This window comes from Schistocerca serialis, chromosome 9 (assembly GCF_023864345.2).
Source record: "Schistocerca serialis cubense isolate TAMUIC-IGC-003099 chromosome 9, iqSchSeri2.2, whole genome shotgun sequence".
In the NCBI taxonomy this organism is placed as follows: domain Eukaryota; kingdom Metazoa; phylum Arthropoda; class Insecta; order Orthoptera; family Acrididae; genus Schistocerca; species Schistocerca serialis.
The window spans coordinates 486,156,662-486,179,112 of NC_064646.1; positions in this window are offsets into that span (position 1 = coordinate 486,156,662).

A 22,451-nucleotide genomic window follows, 5' to 3' on the forward strand; every position below is an offset into this window, starting at 1 on the left:
AGGGAGCAAAAGATGGCAGGTTTAAGGGAGGGAATACTAGCTAATCTCTGATTGCACTCAGCAGTAACGCTCTATGAAATGTTGAGGACCACTGGTCTGTAGGAAAAATTCAACTGTACTGCTCGATTTAAAAATGGCGACATGACGTTTGATGACAAACGTCGTTCTGGTATGCCCTAATCGATGAAAATATTGAAAACATTTGAGAGCTTGCGCTCACATACCGTCGACAGACGATAGGTCAACTGTCGGAAATTAGTGGGTTATCTTGGAGCTCGATTCATGGCAGAGAGGAGACTGGTTCTCGCTAAAAGTTAAAAGAAATGGGAAACGACGGTCGAGCGGGTCCTCATCGCGCCACGCACTGCTGTAGGCCACTCGAAGCGACGGCGGAGGTGGTGTGGAGAGCGCACTGTGCTGGGCACTGGGTGACAGAGAGATTTCGACCGATGATTCACGCTGTAACCTGTGGCAGTCCGATGGAAGGGCTTGGCTTTACTGAATGCCTGAGCAACCTTACTTGCCGTCATATGCAAACACCGAAGTAGGGAGGGGGTGGTGTCGTGGTATGGGGTGGTTCTCGTAGTCACAACGTGGTTCTCTTATTGCTCTTAAAAAATGCTAAATGCGGAAAAATATGAACACACGTTTTGCAGCTCTGTGTACTGCACACAGTGGAAGAACAGTTCAGAGACTACGATTGTATCACTACGACAGTGCACTCTGTCAGAAAACAGCATCTGTGAAGCAATGGTTTGTGAAAAATAAGATTCCTGGAATGGACTGCCTTTCTGAGAGTCCCAACCCGAACTCAGCGCAACATCTTGAGGATGGAGGGCGCACTGTAGCGGCAGCTTCGGTCCAGATCCCGCTGTGTAACAGCACTAACTCTTCTAGCTTCGGCTCTTTAGGACGAACTGGCTGCTATTGCTGCACAAACATTATGACGCCTCATTGAAAGTGTCCCCAACAGAGGTCAAGCAGTCATTAAGGAGAAAGATGGACACACCTCATATTAGGGGAATGTCGGGAAACAGTACACGTTTAGTATTTAGCCGCCCATTTCTAGTAAATGAGAAGGTTAAAACAAAATTTTATTATACCAAATTATTGTTGGTTTATCTAGGAACAATATGTATCAGTTACAGCCACCAAATTTTAGCACAAACCCTAAATGTTCATGCATGTAAGTTTCTGCTCATATATACTCTTAGCTGCATCGTCTGATAAGACTATAAGAGATGTAGTCGAAGAGTGCGCACTAAAGAAAATTCACAACATCATTCATACCCCAATCATCACGCTTGATCCAGTTTTCTGCAAGAGGCTCCTCAGAGAGTTCGCGACATGCTGGGCACTTCGATATCGGATCCCTCCTTGGATTTCGATCTGGTTGTTTCTGATGTCCATGGCATGGATGAAGTCCAGTTTATGCCTAGAGAGTCCGTACTGTCCGCTGCTGATATTTTGTCTGACTTCGCTTGTTTTTCTAACAACTTCTAACAACTCATTTTTGTAATGAGGTGCAGACAAATCGTCGTCATTCGTCTTCTGCTCAGACCATAAAATCTGGCGTTTAGGTCCTGGAAATGATCTCGTAATTTGGTTTGGTAGACGTCACATGAGACCCCTTCAGGCTGATCGTTGAAGATTTCAAACAAGCTGGGCACACGCCCTGTTACCCCTCAGCTAAGGAGGCGGACCGACCTTACCCTAATGTCCCAGCAAATGGTTCAAATGGCTCTGAACCCCATGGGACTTAACTCCTGAGGTCATCAGTTCTCTAGAACTTAGAACTACTTAAACCTAACTAGCCTAAGGACATCACACACATCCATGCCCGAGGCAGGATTCAAACCTGCGACCGTAGCGGTCGCGCGGTTTCAGATTGTAGCGCCTAGAACCGATCGGCCACTGCGGCCGGCTATCTAGGAACAATATGTATCAGTTACAGCCACCAAATTTTAGCACAAACCCTAAATGTTCATGCACGTAAGATTCTGCTCCTATTTACTTTTAGCTGCATAGTCTGATAAGAATATAAGGCATGTAGTCGAAGAGTACGCACTAAAGAAAATTCACAATGGCATTCATAACCCAATCATCACGCTTGATCCAGTTTTCTGCAAGAGGCTCCTCAGAGAGTTCGTCTCATGCTGGGCAGGGCAGTTCAAAATATCTGACCCCTCCTTGGATTTCGATCTGGTTGTTTCTGATGTCCATGGCATGCATAAACTCCAGTCTATGCCTAGAGAGTCCGTACTGTTCGCTGCTGGTAGTTTGTCTGACTTCGCTTGTTTTTCTAACAACTTCTAACAACTCAGTTTTGTACGGAGGTGCAGACAAATCGTCGTCATTCGTCTTCAGCTCAGACCATAAAATCTGGCGTGTGGGACCTGGAAACGACCTCGTAATTTGCTTTGGCGGACGTCACATGAGACCCCTTCAGGCTGATCGTTGCAGATTTCAAAGACGCTAGGCACACGCGCTGTCACCCCTCAGCTAAGGAGGCGGACCGACCTTACCCTAATGTCCCTACAAATTGTTCAAATGGCTCTGAGCACTATGGGACTTAACTCCTGAGGTCAACACATCCAACCCCGAGACAGGATTCGAACCTGCGACCGTAGCGGTCGCGCGGTTCCAGTCTGTAGCGCCTAGAACCGCTCGCTAACTCCGGCCCGCAATGTCCCAGCAGTAGTTGTCCGGATGAATTTGAAGAGATGGTTTACGCCACACAACGACCTACCCAAACGGGGTTTGTATCGCGGCGGCCCGAGCAGTGTATTACAGAGCTGGGCCGGCCGCCCCCAACAGCCGGCTGCGTTCGGCGGCCCTCTGGCGCCGGCCATTATTTGGCGAGACAAAGCCGCGCGGGGCGCGCGCTATGAGGTGAAAAGCCGGCCGGCTCCAGGCGCACCTGCGGCCGCGCCTCACCTGTTGCCACCGGCCGCTGCCCGCGCCACCCGCGAGATTAATGACGCGCGGGGAATCCCCGCAGCTCTCCATTAAGTGGCCGGAGGAGGCACTGCCACGCGGCAGTCCGTCACTGTCAGGCTCCGGCTTGACGAATGTAAATAGGCTGCGCGAAAATACTGCCAGGGCGGCGCCGAGTGCCGATTTTCCAGCACTGTTCATGAAGATAGAGAAAAAGACAGCACGGATCTAAAATCTGTTTCTCTCCTGCAGATTCCCCATACTGCCACCCTATGCTGCAAGCCCGGGCGAGCTGGCACAGTGGTTAGCACACTGGATTCGCATTCGGGAGGCCGACGGTTGAAAGACGCGTCCGGCCATCCCGATTTAGGTTTTCCGTGCTTTACCTAATTCGGTTCAGGCATATGCCGGGGTGGTTCCTTGGAAAGCATTGCACTCCGTCTTCAGGCCACGAGTGGCCTACCGGGACCATCCGACGGGCGTGTCAACATCAGTGGAGGATGCGGATAGGAGGGGTGTGGGGTCAGCACACGGCTCTCCCGGTCGTTATGATGGTATTCTTGACCGAAGCCGCTACTATTCGGTCGAGTAGCTCCTCAATTGGCATCACGAGGGTGAGTGCACCCCAAAAAATGGCAACAGCGCATGGCGGCCTGGATGGTCACCCATCCAAGTGCCGACAACGCCCGACAGAGCTTAACTTCGGTGATCTCACGGGAACCGGTGTAACCACTGCGGCAAGGCCTTGCATTCCTTGGAAAGAGCACGGCCGATTTCGTTCGCCTTACTTCCCTGATCCGAGCTTATGTTCCGTCTCTAGCGATCTCGTTGTCGACGGGACGTTAAACACAAAGCTCCTCCCTCATATTAAGCTGCAAATCAAATAGGCGGTATTCAGAAAGTGTTCAACAAAAATATGTTCAACCAAGAATATTTTGAACAGATTGACGGCGTCGCCATGGGTAGCCCCTTGTCTCCCTTGGTGGCCAACCTTTTTATGGAGGACTTTGAGGAGAGCACTCGAATCAGCAGCCCTCAAACCATCCGTTTTTTGGAGGTACATGGATGACACTTTCGTAGTGTGGCCTCATGGAGAAGAAAAATTAATGGAGTTTTTAGATCACCTCAACTCCATTCATGAGAACATTTGGTTTACCATGGAATTAGAGAAAAATGGTTGCCTCCCTTTCTTAGATGTGTCAGTTAGACGGAAGAGTGATGGCTCTCTGGGGCATTCGGTTTATCGAAAGCCCATACATACTGATTTGTATTTAAATTCGTCCAGCTGCCATCACCCATCGCAAACAATGAGTGTACTTAAAACACTTGTACACAGAGCTCATGTAGGGTCAGATGCAGATAGTTTGCCTGAAGAGCTTGCCCATCTGAAGAGGGTTTTCAAAGAGAATGGATATTCTACCCGGCAAATTAGCAAGGCACTTGCAATTAAGCCAAAGAAACAGGGAGTGGAGAAAGAAGAGAGCACGCCTACTAAATCTTTAGCTTTTCTTCCGTTTGTTGGCAACATTTCCTTCAAAATTGAAAGAATCCTCCACGGTTTCTAAGTGAAAGTGATTTTCCATCCACCGTCGAAGATTTCCGACCTGCTGGAATCAGTGAAAGACGATCTGGTATTTCGGAAGGCGGGAATTTATAAAATACCTTGTCAGTGTGGCATGTCATATATAGGACAAACATTGCTAACAGCACAAGAACGTTGCACTCAACAGCAGTGCTGTACTCGCCTTTTGCAACCCAGCAAGTCTGCAATTGCTGAGCATTGCATTTCCACAGGACACTCGATGGAGTATGACAAGACAACAATTTTTGCCACAGCAACATCCTTTTGGGACTCCGTCATAAGAGAATCAGTGGAAATTCGCATGACAGAAAATCTTATCAACCGTGACAATGGCTACCAGCTAGATAATGCGTGGAACCACGTCATCTCTAAGATCTGTTCCAGACGAAGACGTTAGAGTACTCCGATGGCCGCGGCAGTTGACAACGCCGAAGACAGCTGAGTTCTGCAGTTCCACCAGCGAGGGCGCTGCTGGCGGGCGGTGTCGTTCGTCTGCCCATATGACTTTGACGCATGCGCGGAATACTCGCTGCACGCTATATATTACGGAACGGAAGGCGTCTTCGTCAGTCTTCAATGGCTCACCTGAGGATGGCTGGCAGTTGTCCAGTCGAAATATCGTGGATGGAAGCTAAGGACGACCGGCTGCAAGCCCGAAATCTTTTTGAATATTTAGTTCGCCGAGAAAATTTTAAATTTGACATCAAATAAGCGGTGTCAACAACGATGTTGTTGAAATCTGCAAACCTCTTCCGTCCGTATAACTACTGCAACCTCACATCCATTTCAACCTACCGCTAGGTCTCCCTCTACAGTTCTTATCGTCTACATCTCTCAACCAAACTATCAAACTCTCGATTCGCTGGTGCTTCAAGTTTCAGTACTTGAGAAAAATATGTCTTGCTATTCTCAGCCGACCCCAGACTGTAAACGAAGGTACGAGATTACGGAAATTGTTCCCAGATATGTGGGTGACTTCTTAAGTAACAACATCCAGCTCGTTGTCCTCGACGGCGAGAGTTCGTCAGAAACAGAGTTGTCATTAGGAGAGCCCCAGCGAAGTCCGATAGGAGCGCTGCTGCTCTCTATACACATAAATCTGGCGGACAGGGCGAGCAGCAACCTCGGGGCTATTCACTGACAATGCTATGGTGTACGAGAATGCGTTGTCATTGAATGACTTTAGGAAGATACATGGTGTCTTACACTAAATTTATAATTGGTGTAATGAATAGCAACTGGTTCTAAATCTATAAAAATGTAATTAATGCGCATGAATAGGAAACACAATTCTTAACGTTCGAATACAACACTAAGAGTGTGCTGGTTGATATATACACGTCTGTTAATTAACTAGGTGCAACGCTGCAAAGCGATATGAAATGGATCGAGCAAGTGATGATAGTATTTAGGGCGAATGGCAGAGAGAGAATTTTAGGAAAGTGCGGTTTATCTGTGAAGGAGACCGGTTTATGGGACGCTGGTGCGACCTATCCTTGAGTACTTCTCGAGTGTTTTGAATCCGTACCAGGTCGGATTAAAGGAGGACATCGAAGCAATTCAGACGCGAACTGCTAGGTATGTTACCGGCAGGTTCGAACATCACGCAAGTATTAGGGAGGTGCTTCAGGAACTCAACTACGAACCTCTGGAGCGAAGGTGAGGTTTTTTCAAGGAACACATTGAGAAAATTTAGGGAACCGCCGTTTGAGACTGACTGCAGAACGATTCTAGCCAACGTAAATTACAGGTAATGACGAAAAGATAAGAGAAATTAGTGCTCTTACGGAGGCATACAGACAGTCGGTTTTCCCTCACTCTGTTGGCGAGTAGAACCAGAAAGAAACGATTGGGACTGTACCGAGGTACCCTCCGACACGTACCGTATGGTGGCTTGAGGCGTATATATGGAGATGTAGATATATTATCTCTAATTTGGCTGTCGCCAATAACTGTTCTGCTCAAACAGAAAAACCAACGCACTACTGTTAGTGTCACTTCCCCAGCTAATTCCGCCATCATCGCGTGATTTGACCATTTTTCATTACCTGTGTATTACGATTGTTGACATTCTTTCCTGTAATCTTTCTTCTGTAACAGTTCTGCCACTAAATGTATCTGGGTTTTCTCTTTTGATGCTAGTCAATTGTCAGGATGAGCTTTACTGCAAAGGGCATTTGATTCTAAAGCATTATGTCAGGGTGAAAATACTAAATTAATTAATATTTCTCTCTTAACAACATGTGGGCAAGGTGGGTTCTTCCTTGGCTCGGGTATGAGGTAGAATGAAACAGCATTTTTACATAAAATAACTTTTATTGAAGATTTGTACAACTGTTTCCTTACTCGATGTTCTGGCTCGGAGAGCGGCAGCTGTGTCGTTTGCGAAGCCTTCTGCTGCGGCAGCGGCGGCGTCTGATTACGCGTGGCAGTGTGTATCTCATGTCCCCGTCTCGCCCAGTTGACTGGAGATGCGCAGCGCGAGGTGGACCGTTTAATTATTGAGAACAAAGTCGTGCATCTGACGGTGATATCTTGGATGTGGCGTCCCAGTGTTTCTCTTCTCTAAGCGGCCGCGTGTGTCAGTGTTGTGCGTCGGCCAGCGGAGCGGCGTGGCAGGGGAATGCCAGTGTCCCGGACTCGAACAACGGACTCCCGCTCGCAAGTCTTCGGCTGTCAGATCTTCATCCTAGCTCACAAGTGACTGCTGATGTGAGGCCGTCTCCTTCCCGTCCTCACGAGTCACCCGGGTATGTAAAAATCAGACTTCAAATACCTTTTAACTGCTGTCTTCTGGCGCCGAGACTGTTGCTTGCTATTCCATTACAGCGGCGGACTTGGTGCTTCTGTGTACGATGTAGTCTCTTTCTGCATGACGGTCTTCAGCACCGAAAGTGAACTGAAAACTACTCTTCTTCACTTCTTCGTCTGTCGGGCGCACTGCGTCTCGCGTATTTATTCACTTCAGTTTACTGGAGGTGAACGACTTCACGGTCATTGCCTCTTCTGTCACGTTGAAAAGCTTCTCGAAGAATCTTCTTAATGTCGGTCATTGGCTCTTGGAACGTAGGCGAGGGCCTTTGCTCACATGTGACAACTGAGAAACACGTGAGCCGGTCGGGCAATGCCCTGACAGCTGAATCGACAGCATCTGCTTATGTGGAACTTGCTGACTTCACGGTCATTGTCTCTTCTCCTCTACTGTTCTGCCCGCTGTTTGCCAGTATGTAACTCTCTAAACTAAACCAATTTTTTTTCTTTATATTCTAATTTCTACTTCACTTTGATCTCACTAATTTATTTACTTAAGTACCACTCAACATTCCTCCACCCTTCGGAGAAATTCGCCCTCGAATTTACCACTCACCATTCCTCCACTCTTCACACAGCAAAAGCCCTAACACAAGCAGTGAAAACTCTCGACTTATACGATTACACACGCTTCACATTAAGTATGTTGAAAATACTTTATCACATTATTAAAGCACTGTGTGCTTATGAATCACATAGTTCACACATAATTCGTTGTAATAAGTGTAACAAATCTTGATGACAATGAATAAACAAAAAAATAGATTTTTCACTTAGCAAATTACATAGCAACACCTGTTTAATCTACCCTATATTGATGCAAGAATATCTATTATACAGTTTTGTTTATTGTGACATGAGACTGTTTAGTAAAGACTGAAGTACAATAAACAAAATTAATACACTAATGCTCAAAAGTAACCACTGAAGTACACCAGTTAAGAGTGTGGATCCAATTAACAGGGATTTGATGAAGTGGTATATTATTATTTTTCTTATTTTTTCATCTTAAATAAAAGAAAACTGTACAAAGCAGAAACACCAACACAAAGGTTCCAGATATACCTGTTCCTAGCATTATAATTTTAATTTTGTGTTCAGTTTTAATTTTAAGACATGTTGCATCATAACATTGGCATCAATTTTGCCTTGCTGTGAGTTTATGAACATATCTAATGACTTCAGAAGGGAACTATGAAGGGAGTCATTGAGGTAGGATAGGTTTTGTGTAGAAAATGCTTTGCATGGCGTTTCCTGAAAAGAGCAAACAACATGGTTATGAACCTACCAACCTAGTAAAAACAAAAACAAGATCAACTTGTTTCTATGTTCACTTTTTTTTCTTAAAAAATAAACCATTATCATTTATTAATTATTTACATTTGTATACTACCCACAGTGTACTAAGATTCAACTAGGACATTCGCACCCTTGGTCGAAGATTGTATGGTGCCATGTCTGTATGTTGTGCTGGCGTGGCCAGTCTTTTCCTTTTCAGGAACTGCCTCCACCCTTCGTTAAAGCAGGCACTATTGTTGAAGGAATTACATCCGGAGCGCCCTTAAAAGGTTTTAAATGACTTGCATGGACAATAGTAGTTCGGGTGGGCAGTTGCAGTTTAACGTTGACTGGTGATGTGATCTCAATAATTTGATAAGGACCTCTGTAGTTTGTTACAAATTTCTTCGTTTTTCCTTTCGCAATGTGTGGGGTTGACAGCATCACCCACTGACCGATTTTGTAATTTGGATATTTAGCTTGGGCATTACCTAATCTTTCCTGTCGTTCCAAAGACTTTGTATTAGATTTTTGAACCTTTTTCCATACATCCTTCATCATTCGACTGAAATCTCCTACTGTTTCTCTGACTTTTCTGTTTTTCTGCCTGATTACATCAAAAGAGGACGGCATTTTTCTCCCATAGACCACTTCATAAGGTGACATGCTAGATGCTTCATGCGTTTTGGCGTTGTATACCGACACGATTATTGGTAAATACGTATCCCAATTAGAATGTTGTTCGTTAATATAATAACTAAGCATCTTGCCAATTATCCGATGAACTCTTTCCGTGCGTCCGTTGCACTGAGGGTGTAATGGAGTTGTGCGTAATTTACGTATTTTTAGTAAGTAGCATAGCTGTTTTATTAATTCAGACATAAAATTAGATCCCTGATCTGTGATAATAGCTTCAGGTACGCCAAATTTAAGTATCGAGTTGTTAACTAAAACTTGGGCAACTGTATTTGGTTGCTGATCTAGGAGACTCACCATAGCTAGATAGCGTGAAAAGTGATCTATAATCGTAAGAACATACTTATTACCTGCAGATGTTTTATGAAATGGTCCGTAGATATCTACTCCGCAGATTTAGAAATGGGCATGAAACCTCGGGGAGCCTCCGTAAGGGTACTTTTAAACGAGAAAGTTCAGCTCGTTGTGCGCACGCAATGCAATTACGAACGTACTGCGCAACATCCTGCTTTCTGGTTTGCCACCAAAATCGCTCTGCTACACGTCTTTCGGTTGTCCGCTGTCCGCCGTGTCCTGCAAGGATATGATCGTGGGCCTCTGCCATTATTTCTTGTCTATGGTATTGGGGAACAACACTTCGTGGTCCAAGTTTTGTTTTACGGCATAATACACCATTTTCAAAGCAAAATTGTTTTTGAGTTGCGTATTTCTTGAATTCTGTATCCCTATCTTGTGCCTTTCTTCAGTCCTCAGTATCTCGGCCTGTTGCTTCCAAAAGTGCTATTTTCCGACTTAGGCAATGTGCATTCGTGTGTTCTTTGCCTGGTTTATGGATAACTTCGAAATCCATTTCAGAAAGATATAGGGCCCAACGGGTGAGACTACTAGATGGATCCTTTAATCCAAGCAACCATTTTAAAGCTGTGTGGTCTGTAATAACCTTGAATTTCCTACCATACAAGTAGCATTTAAAGTATTTGATGCCATAAATAACACTTAACAACTCTTTCTCCGTTGTGGAATAATTTCTTTCTGCCGTTGTTAGTTGTCTCGAAGTGTAGGCTATGGGGTGTTCCGCGCCATTAATATTCTGACTCAAAACAACTCCTACTGAATGACCACTTGCGTCACAGGATAAAATAAATTCTTTATTATAATCTGGGTAGGCTAATACTGGACTGTGTGTTAACTTATCTTTAAGGGTTTGAAATGCTGATTCACAATCTTCAGACCAATGAAATTTAGCACCCTTTTTCAATAATTGGGTTAAGGGTCGGGCAATTTCAGCAAAATTTTGAACATATTTTCGGTAATACGAAGCGAGACCAATGAAACTTTGTACTTCCTTAACGCGTTGTGGTGTTGGGAAGTCCTTAACTGCCGAAATTAATCGAGGACCTGTTTTAATTCCTTTTTCACTAATGACATGCCTTAGGTATGTAACCTCTGTCAATGCAGAACTACATTTTTCCATATTTAATGTTAATCTAGCTTTTCTAAGTCTCTGAAAAACATTACGCAGACGCACAGCATGTTCATTAATGTCTTTGGAGAATACAATAATATCGTCTAGATATACACAACATTGCTGAGTTTCGAGTCCTCGCAATACTCCATCGAGTAGTCTTTGAAAAGTTGCTGGTGCATTTTTCAAACCGAAAGGCATTCTTTTAAATTGCCAGTGGCCTCCAGGGGTAGAAAATGCTGTTTTATACCTATCTTCAGGTGCAACTTCCAATTGATGATACCCGCTACGTAAATCGTTTGTTGAAAAGTATTTACTGTTACCCAAACTGTCAATGATATCTGTAATATTTGGAAGAGGATAAACATCTGAGATTGTTTGTTTGTTAAGGTGTCTGTAGCCACAACAAAATCTATATCGTTTCGCACCGTCGGGAGACTTCTTTGGAATAATTACAATATTTGAATTATAAGGCGAATCAGAATATTCTATAATTCCATCTTTTAGATGCTGTTCTAAAAATTCATTCAGTACTGGCTGTAAGTGATGCGGAACTCTATAAGGCTTCCTATAAACTGGGGGCTATTTCCTGTTGGGATCCTATGCTGTGTGATATCTGTTGCTGGCAGTGGACCTTCTGCATTAAATAAATCTTGGAACTCAACTAAAACTGCTTCTATCGTGTCTCTATCGTTTCCTTTCAAATGCTCAATCTTCTGGCGTAATGCAGTTTTATAGGCGTCTGGTTTCTGACCATCAGTAATATCTGACCATATGAAATCTTCTTCAAAAGTACTGACTGTAGCTACTAACATTCCCTTATGCAACTCTTTGTCCTCCACTCCGAAATTGTCAACATGTACCGGTACTTTTTTTTCTCCCTCAACTTCTTGAACCCGTACAACACTTCTACGTACAAAACAATGTGATACATCTAATTCCTCATTTTCCTCTAGTGGCTCTATTAGACACATTGTATCTATAGGTACCTCGGGGTCAATGGTCATCCAGAAAAGTTTTCCTGAGCCAAATGGTATCTTATCCCGCGAATCAACCTTCAAGGACGTTGCACACAGTGTAATTGATTTCACCTTCCGGTTAGGGAAATCTTGCGGCAGCAGGCCCTTTGCAGCGGTGTCACCTAGCTAAAACACTATTCCGGTAAGTTCTACAGTTTGCTGTCTGAGGTCGATTTTAGCGTGATGTTTATTCAGGAAATCCAGCCCTAGTATCGCGTCGTACCCTTCCGTTACCTTTGTTACCACTTCTACATTTCCTTGAAATTGTACACTGTGAATATAGAAAATCAATTATGTACATCCTAATGACTTCACTCTACCTCCTCCTACTCCACCCAATATATACCATGGAGGGTCATATTTCTTTTCTCCAATGTATTCATTACATACTATTGATACGTTTGCGCCTGTATCCACCAGTACCGTTGCCTCTTTATCCTGTATGGTAGCAGATAACCAGCATTCCGCCTTCACATTCGCCTTAATGGCACGAAATTTCATTGGGAACGCCTGGCGGCGGCTCCGACATTCCCGTTTGAGTTTAACTGATTTCTATTTCCAAAAACTTTCTTAGACCTGCATTCCTTGAATGTGCGACCTATTCTTTGACAATTAATGCATTGAGGTTGTCTGCAGATTTTTGCTATATGTCCCTGTCGATCGCACAAAAACATCGTACTCCTGCTGAAAATACATTTCGCTTCTCCTTGTATCTGGTGGCAATGTCTATTTCTTCGAAAGCCGTCGCCACAGATACTGCTTCTGCTAAATTTTTAGGAAACTCTGCCCTGACACGACGGGATGTTTCAGGAGGTAACCCACGTAAAAATGTATCCAGAGCTCTATCTTCTGCCTCTTGTAAAGTAACTTTATTTGCTTCATCACTAGTTGTCAACTGATAGGTGTTAATATTAGCTTTTCTAATCCCATCTACAAAGCTTTCTAACGACTCGTTTTGCCTCTGAGTGATAGTGTTTAACTGTTCCCTATAAAATCTACAGCTGTTCTGTTTTTGAAAACGTTTAAGTAATCCTTTCTTCAATTCCTCAAATGTTGGAGCATTCCGTAATTCTTCATGATATAATACGTGTGCTTTAGCCTCTCCTATCAATCTTAACTTCGTCATTTGTAAGAGCTGTTCATCTGACCATGATCCTAACTTTGCAGCTGCTACTAAATCATCAAGAAAGACTGTTATGTCTTCGCCAGGCTTACCTGAAAAAGGAGTTACTAAGGCTGCTGCTGAGGAATCTAGGGTAGGAGGGATTGAACTGGTTTGCCTAATCTCACTTAACTGTTTAAATAATGCATTATTCTCATTTTTAAGCTGTGCTATTTGATTAACTAAGCTCTGAATAGCTTCCTCAGTAGATACCGCTTGTGATGCTGCCTCTGATTTTTTACGATTTCGTGTCATCGTTTTACAAACTGTTAGTTACACAATCTTACTACACTGAATGAAAAAGATGTTTAAATATTTTCGACAAACTCTTAAAATCGTGAGAGAAAATACACTTCTAAATAAAGAAAATATTACGACTGCTATGCAAACCTCTATCCTTTCACACATTAAACAATACTAATTGTGGACCTTTAGTGACTATCATTCACACCTCACATTGAGCCAAGGGTTTCTTCTCTCACACCAAATGTAACAGTTTTGCCACTAAATGTATCAGGGATTTCTCTTTTGGTGCTAGTCAATTGTCAGGATGAGCTTTACTGCAAAGGGCATTTGATTCTAAAGCATTATGTCAGGGTGAAAATACTAAATTAATTAATTTTTCTCTCTTATCAACATGTGGGCAGGGTGGGTTCTTCCTTGGCTCGGGTATGAGGTAGAATGAAACAGCATTTTTACATAAAATAACTTTTATTGAAGATTTGTACAACTGTTTCCTTACTCGATGTTCTGGCTCGGAGAGTGGCAGCTGTGTCGTTTACGAAGCCTTCTGCTGCGGCAGCGGCGGCGGCGGATTACGCGTGGCGGTGTGTATCTCGTGTCGCCGTCTCGCCCAGTTGACTGGAGACGCGCAGCGCGAGGTGGCCCGTTTAATTATTGAGAGCGAAGTCGTGCATCCGACGGTGATATCTTGGATGTGGCGTCCCAGTGTTTCTCTTCTCTAAGCGGCCGCGTGTGACAGTGTTGTGCGTCAGCCAGCGGAGTGGCGCGGCAGGGGAAGGCCAGTGTCCCGAACTCGAACAACGGACTCCCGCTCGCAAGTCTTCGGCTGTCAGATCTTCATCCTAGCTCACAGGTGACTGCTGATGTGAGGCCGTCTCCTTCCCGTCCTCATGAGGCACCCGGGTATGTAAAAATCCAAATATCTTTTAACTTCTGTCTTCTGGCGCCGAGACTGCTGCTTGCTATTCCATTACAGCGGCGGACTTGGTGCTTCTGTGTACGATGTAGTCTCTTCCTGCATGACGGTCTTCAGCACCGAAAGTGAACTGAAAACTACTCTTCTTCACTTCTTCGTCTGTCGGGCTCACTGCGTCTCGCGTATTTATTCACTTCAGTTTACTGGAGGTGAACGACTTCACGGTCATTGCCTCTTCTGTCACGTTGAAAAGCTTCTCGAAGAATCTTCTTAACGTCGGTCATTGGCTCTTGGAGTGTAGGCGAGGGCCTTTGCTCACATGTGACGACTGAGAAACACGTGAGCCGGTCATTGCCTCTTCTGTCACGTTGAAAAGCTTCTTGAAGAATCTTCTTAACGTCGGTCATTTGCTCTTGCAATGTAGGCGAGGGCCTTTGCTCACATGTGACAACTGAGAAACACGTGAGCCGGTTGGGCGATGCCCTGACGGCTGAATTGACAGCGTCCGCTTATGTGGAACTTGCTGACTTCACGGTCTTCTGCTCTGCTGTTCTGTCCGCTGTTTGCCAGTATGTAACTCTCTAAACTAAACCAATTTTTTCATTTATATTCTAATTTCTACTTCACTTTGATTTCACTAATGTATTTACTTAAGTACCACTCAACACTTCAGCACACTATGTATTCCAATCAAGTGATCTTCCGTGTGATTTGCAGTCTCTTGCACAAGTGTCATGACATCAGCTCCTCTCAAAGTTTTTCTTTCTTCTCGGTCAATTCTAATTTCCCTCCAAAGTTCCCTTTATTTCCTTCACAGCTTGCTCCGATTAAGCAACATCGAGGGCTTCCTTCTCAGTTATCATTTCCCTTACATGTCCATCGATTCTTATAAATTTAATCTGTAAAAGTTGTAGATAACTTTGTGTCACGATACACTTCGCCCCACTAACAATTGCATTCATTATCGGAACATTGGCAGCCGTACACAGCGAATAATACTGCAGCTGGTCAATAATATGAGTTTAATACTACTTGTAATTTTCCAGATGCAGTTCCCACTCTGAGGCCTTACTGCCCTACGTATGCTGCATCGTCATCTTGGAGAGACCATCGTGAAGACTACAGACAACGCTTCGAGAGCTCGTTGCTTAGAACTGCTATAGCGTAAAGCACGGCTGTTCATACTACTTGAACAGTGCCATTCAAGTATTTATGTGCCGAGAAAATGATGACATATTCTTGTCAAAAATATTGGGTGTGACTTGTTCAAGATAATGAAAAGAAATTACATTTGCGTCTTCCACGTTAAAGACCTGCGATTGCCCTAAGATATCCGCTGAGTAGTTACTTATTACGCTTTTTTATGGGCATTAATATTAATTAAATTCAGTTGAAGAGAATGTGGAGCACAAATCGTCCCGGTAAGGAGTTCCGAATTTGCATAGTTTAAATGTAATTCTTGACGAAACACGTAACAATTTAAGAAACTCCAGCAAATCTGTAAGAAATTCTTGCATATAAAAATTGCTTTGTCTGTCTAGAATCTTCCCCATAAATGTCATAGCTGAGCATAATCCGCACACATTTTCCAGGTTAATTGTTCAGAAAAGTGAATATGCTCAGTGTAGGACAGGTAGTCTTGCATCTTACTGAAGAAATACGTTTAGTTGGTCGGTGTTTGAAAGAGAAAGTGAACAAGGAATCTGATATTTCTAGCCCTCCCACAGATACCGCAGCGAGCGTCAGCTGTTAACTGCCCTCGTCGTCATCTGCGCCAGACGACGACCCTGTTGCTTAACCCCTCAGTACCTGAATAAATTTCCAGATGAAAGATCAAAATCAACAATCGAGGCGCCTTAGAGGTATCCGAAGCACTCAGGAGAATGCAGCACTTGTTAGAAGCGTTCGTAACTTCATGAAGATTCAACATCTGCCGGCACTGGCGTCCAAAAGCATTTAACCTAACAATATTAGCACTGCACTGCTATGATGCGAATTCGCAGCAGCCGTCATTAAGGGGTTAGCACGCAACTGCAAGTGTGGTGTGTATTGTGTCGCATCGTTTCAAATTCAAGTAGTGAGACAAATGGTTCAAATGGCTCTAAGCACAATGGGAGTTAACATCTGAGGTCATCAGTCCCCTAGACTTAAAACTACTTAAACCTATCTAACCTAAGGACATCACACACATCCATGCCCGAGGCAGGATTCAAACCTGCGACCGTAGCAGCAGCGCGGTTCCGGACTGAAGCGCCTAGAACCGCTCGGGCACAGCGGCCGGCTCAAGAAGTGAAAGAAAATACTATCGGCAGTTGGGTATGATTGAATCGCAACAGTATTTGGTGTCGGCTCTGATGAGGGTGCCGGCGAACTGCCGGAGTCAGTGCCGATGGACTCGACTTGTGGGGTACAGAACCATACAGCCATCAGGGAGATGCTGTGCATTCGGCTCTACGGGATACCAGTGCCGACGTCACCGTGGACGTGACACTACTGGACCATTACGTCGCTTTGTTGATGCGCCATCAGGCTCAAAACCAATCTCTGCCCCAGACCAAAATCACGCCACCACGTTCTGTGGATCTCACATGGTGAACTCTGTAGAGCGTTAGTTTGTCCTACGAAGGGTCCCAGGTTCGATCTCTGGTACTGCTAGCTTTTTGTGCTGTAGTACGTGAGAGACTGTTATATGGTACAGGTTCCTAACACGTAAAAGGTATGTTCGGAGTTTATAGCAATATTATATAGACGGTACGCTTTCGCTTTCTTTACTTGAAAGTACCAGACCTATAGGGTACATTTTGATTTTTACATAACAAACACAAACAATGGGAACAGACAAACAAACAAACAATGGCATCACACGTGATGAAGTATTAATAGTAATAATAATAATAATAATAGACAACAATAAGAATAGTAACTGACTGCTAGATGGCAGCACCACTATACATCTATAAACTAAGAACACTACTTTTACATGTCAGAAGCGTACACTCATCAGCTAGAACATTATGACCACCGATCTACTATGCCTACTGTATAAAAAACCCGCCCAGCCAATACCAGCGTCACCAGGCTACGAATGACTGCTAGTCAGGCACACACACGGTGCACGTAGTATCAGTCAGTGCGCTGTCCGTATGTAGAATGGGTAAGGCGCGCAATCTATTCGAGTTCGACCGAGGGCAGATTGTGATGGACCACAGGCTCGGAAAGAGCATTTGGGAAACTGCACGTCTTGTCGGGTGTTAGAGGAGTGCTGTGGTAAGTGTCTTCAACACAAGGCGAAAACGGAGTGAAACCGCATCCAGATGTCGTGGGGTTGGGCGGCCACCCCTCATTACAGATGCCGGAAATCGTAGCCTGGGCAGTCTGAAGAGACAGCACGCTGAGCACTCCTAACATTGAGCCACGAGACTGAAATGGACGTGTGGCCACCGGCACTGGGCGTTGGCACAGTGGCAGAGCATTGTATGGTCGTATGAATCCCGATACCTTCATCATTCCGATAGGAGGGCGCAATTCCATTGTCTTCAGGGAACAGCTCCTTCACACATGCAATGCGGACGGAGACTAGCTAACAGCGGCTACATTATGCTCTGGGGAACATTCACGTGGGCATCCATGGCTCCAGTACAGCTCGTGCAAGGCACCATTGACAGCCATGGAGCATCGTACACTGGTTGCATACCACTCGCACCCCTTCATGATGATCACGTTTCCCAACGGCAGTGGCATTTTTCAGCTAGATAATGCCCCATGTCACAAAACCAGGTGTGTGATGGAGTCGTTTCAGGAATACAATGGCGACCTGCAATTGATGTGCGGTCTGAACCCAGTCGAACACATCTGGGATGTGATCGAAAGTGGTGTCAGAGCTCATTCCCCCCCCCCCCCCCCTTTCCCGGGATGTTACGGGGATTAGGTGACTTGTGTGTGCGAATGTGGTACCATATACCTCTAGCGACCTACGAAGACCTCATTGCAACCATGCCATGACGCATCGTCGCTGCCATTATCCGTGCCAAAGGTGGACATATTGACTATTAGGTAGGTGGCCATAATGTTCTGACTGATCAGTGTGGTTGCTGCCACAGTCTTTACACTTTCGTCAGCGTTGGACAGAAATCAATCTACTCCCCAGTAAAATGTGCATCAGCAGCGGCAGACTGCATCACCAGAGTGAAACCGCATCCAGATGTCGTGGGGTTGGGCGGCCACCCCTCATTACAGATGCCGGAAATCGTAGCCTGGGCAGTCTGAAGAGACAGCACGCTGAGCACTCCTAACATTGAGCCACGAGACTGAAATGGACGTGTGGCCATCGGCACTGGACGTTGGCACAGTGACAGAGCATTGTATAGTCGTATGAATCCCGATACCTTCATCATTCCGATAGGAGGGCGCAATTCCATTGTCTTCAGGGAACAGCTCCTTCACACATGCACTGCGGACGGAGACTAGCTAACAGCGGCTACATTATGCTCTGGGGAACATTCACGTGGGCATCCATAGCTCCAGTACAGCTCGTGCAAGGCACCATTGACAGCCAAGGAGCATAGTACACTGGTTGCATACCACTCGCACCCCTTCATGATGATCACGTTTCCCACCGGCAGTGGCATTTTTCAGCTAGATAATGCCCCATGTCACAAAACCAGGTGTGTGATGGAGTCGTTTGAGGAATACAATGGCGACCTGCAATTGATGTGCGGTCTGAACCCAGTCGAACACATCTGGGATGTGATCGAAAGTGGTGTCAGAGCTCATTCCCCCCCCCCCCCCCCTTTCCCGGGATGTTACGGGGATTAGGTGACTTGTGTGTGCGAATGTGGTACCATATACCTCTAGCGACCTACGAAGACCTCATTGCAACCATGCCATGACGCATCGTCGCTGCCATTATCCGTGCCAAAGGTGGACATATTGACTATTAGGTAGGTGGCCATAATGTTCTGACTGATCAGTGTGGTTGCTGCCACAGTCTTTACACTTTCGTCAGCGTTGGACAGAAATCAATCTACTCCCCAGTAAAATGTGCATCAGCAGCGGCAGACTGCATCACCAGAGTGAAACCGCATCCAGATGTCGTGGGGTTGGGCGGCCACCCCTCATTACAGATGCCGGAAATCGTAGCCTGGGCAGTCTGAAGAGACAGCACGCTGAGCACTCCTAACATTGAGCCACGAGACTGAAATGGACGTGTGGCCACCGGCACTGGGCGTTGGCACAGTGGCAGAGCATTGTATGGTCGTATGAATCCCGATACCTTCATCATTCCGATAGGAGGGCGCAATTCCATTGTCTTCAGGGAACAGCTCCTTCACACATGCACTGCGGACGGAGACTAGCTAACAGCGGCTACATTATGCTCTGGGGAACATTCACGTGGGCATCCATAGCTCCAGTACAGCTCGTGCAAGGCACCATTGACAGCCAAGGAGCATAGTACACTGGTTGCATACCACTCGCACCCCTTCATGATGATCACGTTTCCCACCGGCAGTGGCATTTTTCAGCTAGATAATGCCCCATGTCACAAAACCAGGTGTGTGATGGAGTCGTTTGAGGAATACAATGGCGACCTGCAATTGATGTGCGGTCTGAACCCAGTCGAACACATCTGGGATGTGATCGAAAGTGGTGTCAGAGCTCATTCCCCCCCCCCCCTTTCCCGGGATGTTACGGGGATTAGGTGACTTGTGTGTGCGAATGTGGTACCATATACCTCTAGCGACCTACGAAGACCTCATTGCAACCATGCCATGACGCATCGTCGCTGCCATTATCCGTGCCAAAGGTGGACATATTGACTATTAGGTAGGTGGCCATAATGTTCTGACTGATCAGTGTGGTTGCTGCCACAGTCTTTACACTTTCGTCAGCGTTGGACAGAAATCAATCTACTCCCCAGTAAAATGGGCATCAGCAGCGGCAGACTGCATCACCAGAGTGAAACCGCATCCAGATGTCGTGGGGTTGGGCGGCCACCCCTCATTACAGATGCCGGAAATCGTAGCCTGGGCAGTCTGAAGAGACAGCACGCTGAGCACTCCTAACATTGAGCCACGAGACTGAAATGGACGTGTGGCCATGGGCACTGGACGTTGGCACAGTGGCAGAGCATTGTATGGTCGTATGAATCCCGATACCTTCATCATTCCGATAGGAGGGCGCAATTCCATTGTCTTCAGGGAACAGCTCCTTCACACATGCACTGCGGACGGAGACTAGCTAACAGCGGCTACATTGTGCTCTGGGGAACATTCACGTGGGCATCCATGGCTCCAGTACAGCTCGTGCAAGGCACCATTGACAGCCATGGAGCATCGTACACTGGTTGCGTACCACTCGCACCCCTTCATGATGATCACGTTTCCCACCGGCAGTGGCATTTTTCAGCTAGATAATGCCCCATGTCACAAAACCAGGTGTGTGATGGAGTCGTTTGAGGAATACAATGGCGACCTGCAATTGATGTGCGGTCTGAACCCAGTCGAACACATCTGGGATGTGATCGAAAGTGGTGTCAGAACTCATTCCCCCCCCCCCCCCCCTTTCCCGGGAATTTACGGGGATTAGGTGACTTGTGTGTGCGAATGTGGTACCATATACCTCTAGCGACCTACGAAGACCTCATTGCAACCATGCCATGACGCATCGTCGCTGCCATTATCCGTGCCAAAGGTGGACATATTGACTATTAGGTAGGTGGCCATAATGTTCTGACTGATCAGTGTGGTTGCTGCCACAGTCTTTACACTTTCGTCAGCGTTGGACAGAAATCAATCTACTCCCCAGTAAAATGTGCATCAGCAGCGGCAGACTGCATCACCAGAGTGAAACCGCATCCAGATGTCGTGGGGTTGGGCGGCCACCCCTCATTACAGATGCCGGAAATCGTAGCCTGGGCAGTCTGAAGAGACAGCACGCTGCGCACTCCTAACATTGAGCCACGAGACTGAAATGGACGTGTGGCCACTGGCACTGGACGTTGGCACAGTGGCAGAGCATTGTATGGTCGTATGAATCCCGATACCTTCATCATTCCTATAGGAGGGCGCAATTCCATTGTCTTCAGGGAACAGCTCCTTCACACATGCACTGCGGACGGAGACTAGCTAACAGCGGCTACCTTATGCTCTGGGGAACATTCACGTGGGCATCCATGGCTCCAGTACAGCTCGTGCAAGGCACCATTGACAGCCAAGGAGCATGGTACACTGGTTGCATACCACTCGCACCCCTTCATGATGATCACGTTTCCCACCGGCAGTGGCATTTTTCAGCTAGATAATGCCCCATGTCACAAAACCAGGTGTGTGATGGAGTCGTTTGAGGAATACAATGGCGACCTGCAATTGATGTGCGGTCTGAAACCAGTCGAACACATCTGGGATGTGATCGAAAGTGGTGTCAGAACTCATTCCCCCCCCCCCCCCTTTCCCAGGAATTTACGGGGATTAGGTGACTTGTGTGTGCGAATGTGGTACCATATACCTCTAGCGACCTACGAAGACCTCATTGCAACCATGCCATGACGCATCGTCGCTGCCATTATCCGTGCCAAAGGTGGACATATTGACTATTAGGTAGGTGGCCATAATGTTCTGACTGATCAGTGTGGTTGCTGCCACAGTCTTTACACTTTCGTCAGCGTTGGACAGAAATCAATCTACTCCCCAGTAAAATGTGCATCAGCAGCGGCAGACTGCATCACCAGAGTGAAACCGCATCCAGATGTCGTGGGGTTGGGCGGCCACCCCTCATTACAGATGCCGGAAATCGTAGCCTGGGCAGTCTGAAGAGACAGCACGCTGCGCACTCCTAACATTGAGCCACGAGACTGAAATGGACGTGTGGCCACTGGCACTGGACGTTGGCACAGTGGCAGAGCATTGTATGGTCGTATGAATCCCGATACCTTCATCATTCAGATAGGAGGGCGCAATTCCATTGTCTTCAGGGAACAGCTCCTTCACACATGCACTGCGGACGGAGACTAGCTAACAGCGGCTACCTTATGCTCTGGGGAACATTCACGTGGGCATCCATGGCTCCAGTACAGCTCGTGCAAGGCACCACTGACAGCCAAGGAGCATGGTACACTGGTTGCATACCACTCGCACCCCTTCATGATGATCACGTTTCCCACCGGCAGTGGCATTTTTCAGCTAGATAATGCCCCATGTCACAAAACCAGGTGTGTGATGGAGTCGTTTGAGGAATACAATGGCGACCTGCAATTGATGTGCGGTCTGAAACCAGTCGAACACATCTGGGATGTGATCGAAAGTGGTGTCAGAACTCGTTCCCACCCCCCCCCCCCCCTTTCCCAG